Source organism: Pristiophorus japonicus, unplaced genomic scaffold (assembly GCF_044704955.1).
Source record: "Pristiophorus japonicus isolate sPriJap1 unplaced genomic scaffold, sPriJap1.hap1 HAP1_SCAFFOLD_1740, whole genome shotgun sequence".
Classification (NCBI taxonomy): Eukaryota; Metazoa; Chordata; class Chondrichthyes; family Pristiophoridae; genus Pristiophorus; species Pristiophorus japonicus.
This window is the reverse complement of record NW_027251424.1, coordinates 1-5,000: the sequence shown is the minus strand read 5'-3', so window position 1 is coordinate 5,000 and position 5,000 is coordinate 1.

The following is a 5,000-nucleotide window of genomic DNA, read 5'->3' as shown; positions in this document are numbered from 1 at the left end:
CCGAAGCCGTTTGCGGGAAATTAGTTCCAGGGCTCGGCGACCGAAGTCAAATCCGTCCCGCCAACTTGACACTTGTCATTTCTGTCCTTGGGGGTTGGCGGGGTACCTGCACAGAGGTAGGAGGTGGCTGATCGAGAATTGGTGAGTTTTCCAAAGTCACGTCTCGAGCCTCCAGGTCTGCAGAGACCGACCAGGGCTGCCGCCCAACCGACTATTCACCCTTTTTGGGCGGGAATTTTTTCCATTTTTGTCCATTTTTCGGGTTTTTGGTCGGGCTTCAAAAACGGCAGCCCGAGGCCTGGCAGAGGCCGGGGCATGTCCCCGGTCGCGCCAGGCGGCTCGCGCGACCCGATTAGGCCCCGAAAGGAGTCGGGAAATCGGCAGACCTGCCCGAGTTCAGCCCGGGGGAGGCGGGGGGCAGGTCGGTTCGGCTCAAATCATTAACCAAAGCCGAGACTTGGTCTCGCTGGCGCAACCGAAGTGCCAGGCTGGATAACTCATTAACCAGAAGGCGGCTGGAGGCAGGCAGGGCTGATGGCTGAGGCCGGGTGGAGGCCACCCGCGGCCGGGAAAGTCAAAAGTCCCGTTGTGTGGAAGTCTATGAGGTCAGATTCGGCCGCCTTACCGGGCCTGCGGTTGATGGTTTCCCGCTTGGGCAAGCGAGTCGGCCCGGCAAAGTGGCCACTTGCATTTTCTGGCAAGTGTCTGCGAACAACGTTAATGAGTTGAACCTCGGCAATTGTCGGAAGTCCCGATGAAGAAATGAAAATGCCCCTTTTGCGGGGATTTGGATGCTCATGGCCGGCAGCAGGTGGCCCGACGCCCCGCCAACTTGACACTTGTCATTTCTGTCCTTGGGGGTTGGCGGGGTATCTGCACAGAGGTAGGAGGTGGCAGAATCGAGACTTGGTGAGTTTTCCAAACAAACGTCTCGAGCCTCCAGGTCTGCAGAGACCGACCAGGGCTGCCGCCCAACCGACTATTCACCCTTTTTGGGCGGGAATTTATTCCCTTTTTGCCCATTTTTCGGGTTTTTGGTCGGGCTTCAAAAGCGGCTGCCCGAGGCCTGGCAGGTGCCGGGGCATGGTCCCCGATCGCGCCAGGCGGCTCGCGCGACGCGATTAGGCCCCGAAAGGAGTCGGGAAATCGGCAGACCTGCCCGAGTTCAGCCCGCGGGGGCGGGGGGTAGGTCGGTTCGGCTCAAATCATTAACCAAAGCCGAGACTTGGTCTCGCTGGCGCAACCGAAGTGCCAGGCTGGATAACTCATTAACCAGAAGGCGGCTGGAGGCAGGCAGGGCTGATGGCTGAGGCCGGGTGGAGGCCACCCGCGGCCGGGAAAGTCAAAAGTCCCGTTGTGTGGAAGTCTATGAGGTCAGATTCGGCCGCCTTACCGGGCCTTCGGTTGATGGTTTCCCGCTTGGGCAAGCGAGTCGGCCCGGCAAAGTGGCCACTTGCATTTTCTGGCAAGTGTCTGCGAACAACGTTAATGAGTTGAACCTTGGAAATTGCCGGAAGTCCCGATGAAGAAATGAAAATGCCCCTTTTGCGGGGATTTGGATGCTCATGGCCGGCAGCAGGTGGCCCGACGCCCCGCAAACTTGACACTTGTCATTTCTGTCCTTGGGGGTTGGCGGGGTATCTGCACAGAGGTAGGAGGTGGCAGAATCGAGACTTGGTGAGTTTTCCAAACAAACGTCTCGAGCCTCCAGGTCTGCAGAGACCGACCAGGGCTGCCGCCCAACCGACTATTCACCCTTTTTGGGCGGGAATTTATTCCCTTTTTGCCCATTTTTCGGGTTTTTGGTCGGGCTTCAAAAGCGGCTGCCCGAGGCCTGGCAGAGGCCGGGGCATGGGCCCCGATCGCGCCAGGCGGCTCGCGCGACCCGATTAGGCCCCGAAAGGAGTCGGGAAATCGGCAGACCTTGCCGAGTTCAGCCCGCGGTGGCGGGGGGCAGGTCGGTTCGGCTCAAATCATTAACCAAAGCCGAGACTTGGTCTCGCTGGCGCAACCGAAGTGCCAGGCTGGATAACTCATTAACCAGAAGGCGGCTGGAGGCAGGCAGGGCTGATGGCTGAGGCCGGGTGGAGGCCACCCGCGGCCGGGAAAGTCAAAAGTCCCGTTGTGTGGAAGTCTATGAGGTCAGATTCGGCCGCCTTACCGGGCCTTCGGTTGATGGTTTCCCGCTTGGGCAAGCGAGTCGGCCCGGCAAAGTGGCCACTTGCATTTTCTGGCAAGTGTCTGCGAACAACGTTAATGAGTTGAACCTCGGAAATTGCCGGAAGTCCCGATGAAGAAATGAAAATGCCCCTTTTGCGGGGATTTGGATGCTCATGGCCGGCAGCAGGTGGCCCGACGCCCCGCCAACTTGACACTTGTCATTTCTGTCCTTGGGGGTTGGCGGGGTATCTGCACAGAGGTAGGAGGTGGCAGAATCGAGACTTGGTGAGTTTTCCAAACAAACGTCTCGAGCCTCCAGGTCTGCAGAGACCGACCAGGGCTGCCGCCCAACCGACTATTCACCCTTTTTGGGCGGGAATTTATTCCCTTTTGCCCATTTTTCGGGTTTTTGGTCGGGCTTCAAAAGCGGCTGCCCGAGGCCTGGCAGAGGCCGGGGCATGGTCCCCGATCGCGCCAGGCGGCTCGCGCGACCCGATTAGGCCCCGAAAGGAGTCGGGAAATCGGCAGACCTGCCCGAGTTCAGCCCGGGGGGGGCGGGGGGCAGGTCGGTTCGGCTCAAATCATTAACCAAAGCCGAGACTTGGTCTCGCTGGCGCAACCGAAGTGCCAGGCTGGATAACTCATTAACCAGAAGGCGGCTGGAGGCAGGCAGGGCTGATGGCTGAGGCCGGGTGGAGGCCACCCGCGGCCGGGAAAGTCAAAAGTCCCGTTGTGTGGAAGTCTATGAGGTCAGATTCGGCCGCCTTACCGGGCCTTCGGTTGATGGTTTCCCGCTTGGGCAAGCGAGTCGGCCCGGCAAAGTGGCCACTTGCATTTTCTGGCAAGTGTCTGCGAACAACGTTAATGAGTTGAACCTTGGAAATTGCCGGAAGTCCCGATGAAGAAATGAAAATGCCCCTTTTGCGGGGATTTGGATGCTCATGGCCGGCAGCAGGTGGCCCGACGCCCCGCCAACTTGACACTTGTCATTTCTGTCCTTGGGGGTTGGCGGGGTGCCCGGAGATTTTCGGGAACACGATTTTCAGAACATTTTTACGACAGCGGGTACACTTTGAAAGCGCCCGAAAAGTGATGCTTTGCTGAAAGGTGCTCAATCTCAGGAAAGAGACCTTTGAAAAGAGCACTTGGAAAGTCACAAAATGACCGGTGTGCGAGACTTGGAACAATTTTGACAAAGTCTTTTGTTGTACTTTTCAAACTCTTTGGTGTTTTGCTGAAATCGTACTCTGGGAGCCAGCAGCCCCGCTTGTACCCGTGCCCGGCTCTCAGGACAGACTAGTTTCCAACGGCCCTCCGTCTTTGCGCAACAAAGGACGCTGTCTGTCACAGATGCAAGCCCCTGGGTGAGGGAAATCTGTTTTACTGAGTAGTTAAGCACACGCGCAGTTCTTTCACCAAGTTCCCCTGCGTGTTGTGTGCTCGGTATCCACCGATCGATTTGGCGACTCGTGTCCGACGTGGGAGGGCTCGGAGTGGGGCCAGCTCCGGCTGGTGTGTTACCGACTCCGGCGTTCCTCCCGTTCTGCCCCGCAATGCGCCCACCGCCGGTGGGCAGACCGGGCATCCAATAACGAGTCAGAGGGCTTGGCACGGCTCCGGTTTCTCCTAGCCTGCCCTTTGGCACTTGACGAAGGTTCTCGCGTGAGTCCGAGGCGTCCACCTGTCTTTTGGTCTCGCAGTGGTCCGAATCAAGCTCCGGAGCGGGCGTCCGCCATCTCGACTCCCGAATGTGGTGGTGCGGGAATGTGCACAGCGCGTCTCGTTCTGGTAGCTGAACACGCCATTTCTCTGGCAAAATGTGAGCAGAGACACGCAGGCGCGGGCGGTGCGTGTCGACGCCCTTTGACGGTTACAGTGTTTGCAAGCTCCCAAGTTGAACCCGGCACCAACCTCCCTGTCGTGGGGAGGCCACGTGCCCAGCAGACACAGCGATGGTGGCGCCTTGTCAAAAGAGTCATTGGTTTGTGTAAGCCTCTTACCCCGAGCGTGTTCACACTCCTCGTGATCCTTCTGTCCTGACGGTTTCCCGGTGCTCGTGCAACACACACACACACACACACACAGAGCGAGAGAGAGACAGAGACCCACACACGACGTGTCGTACGTATGTACACACACACAAGCAATCGTTGTGGGTGGTGTGTGCACGGTAGGACGGTCGGCGCTGGATGTTGTGCCCGGCAAGGTGGAGGCGCGCCTCTTCCTTTGTACTTTGTGGTTCCACCGTTCAGTCGCTCGCTCCCTGTCTGGCTGATTTGTTGGCCCCGATTTTCGGTTCAGCTACCTGGTTGATCCTGCCAGTAGCATATGCTTGTCTCAAAGATTAAGCCATGCATGTCTAAGTACACACGGCCGGTACAGTGAAACTGCGAATGGCTCATTAAATCAGTTATGGTTCCTTTGATCGCTCCAAACGTTACTTGGATAACTGTGGTAATTCTAGAGCTAATACATGCCAACGAGCGCTGACCCTCTGGGGATGCGTGCATTTATCAGACCAAAACCAATCCGGGCTTGCCCGGCAGCTTTGGTGACTCTAGATAACCTCGGGCTGATCGCACGTCCTCGTGACGGCGACGACTCATTCGAATGTCTGCCCTATCAACTTTCGATGGTACTTTCTGTGCCTACCATGGTGACCACGGGTAACGGGGAATCAGGGTTCGATTCCGGAGAGGGAGCCTGAGAAACGGCTACCACATCCAAGGAAGGCAGCAGGCGCGCAAATTACCCACTCCCGACTCGGGGAGGTAGTGACGAAAAATAACAATACAGGACTCTTTCTGAGGCCCTGTAATTGGAATGAGTACACTTTAAAT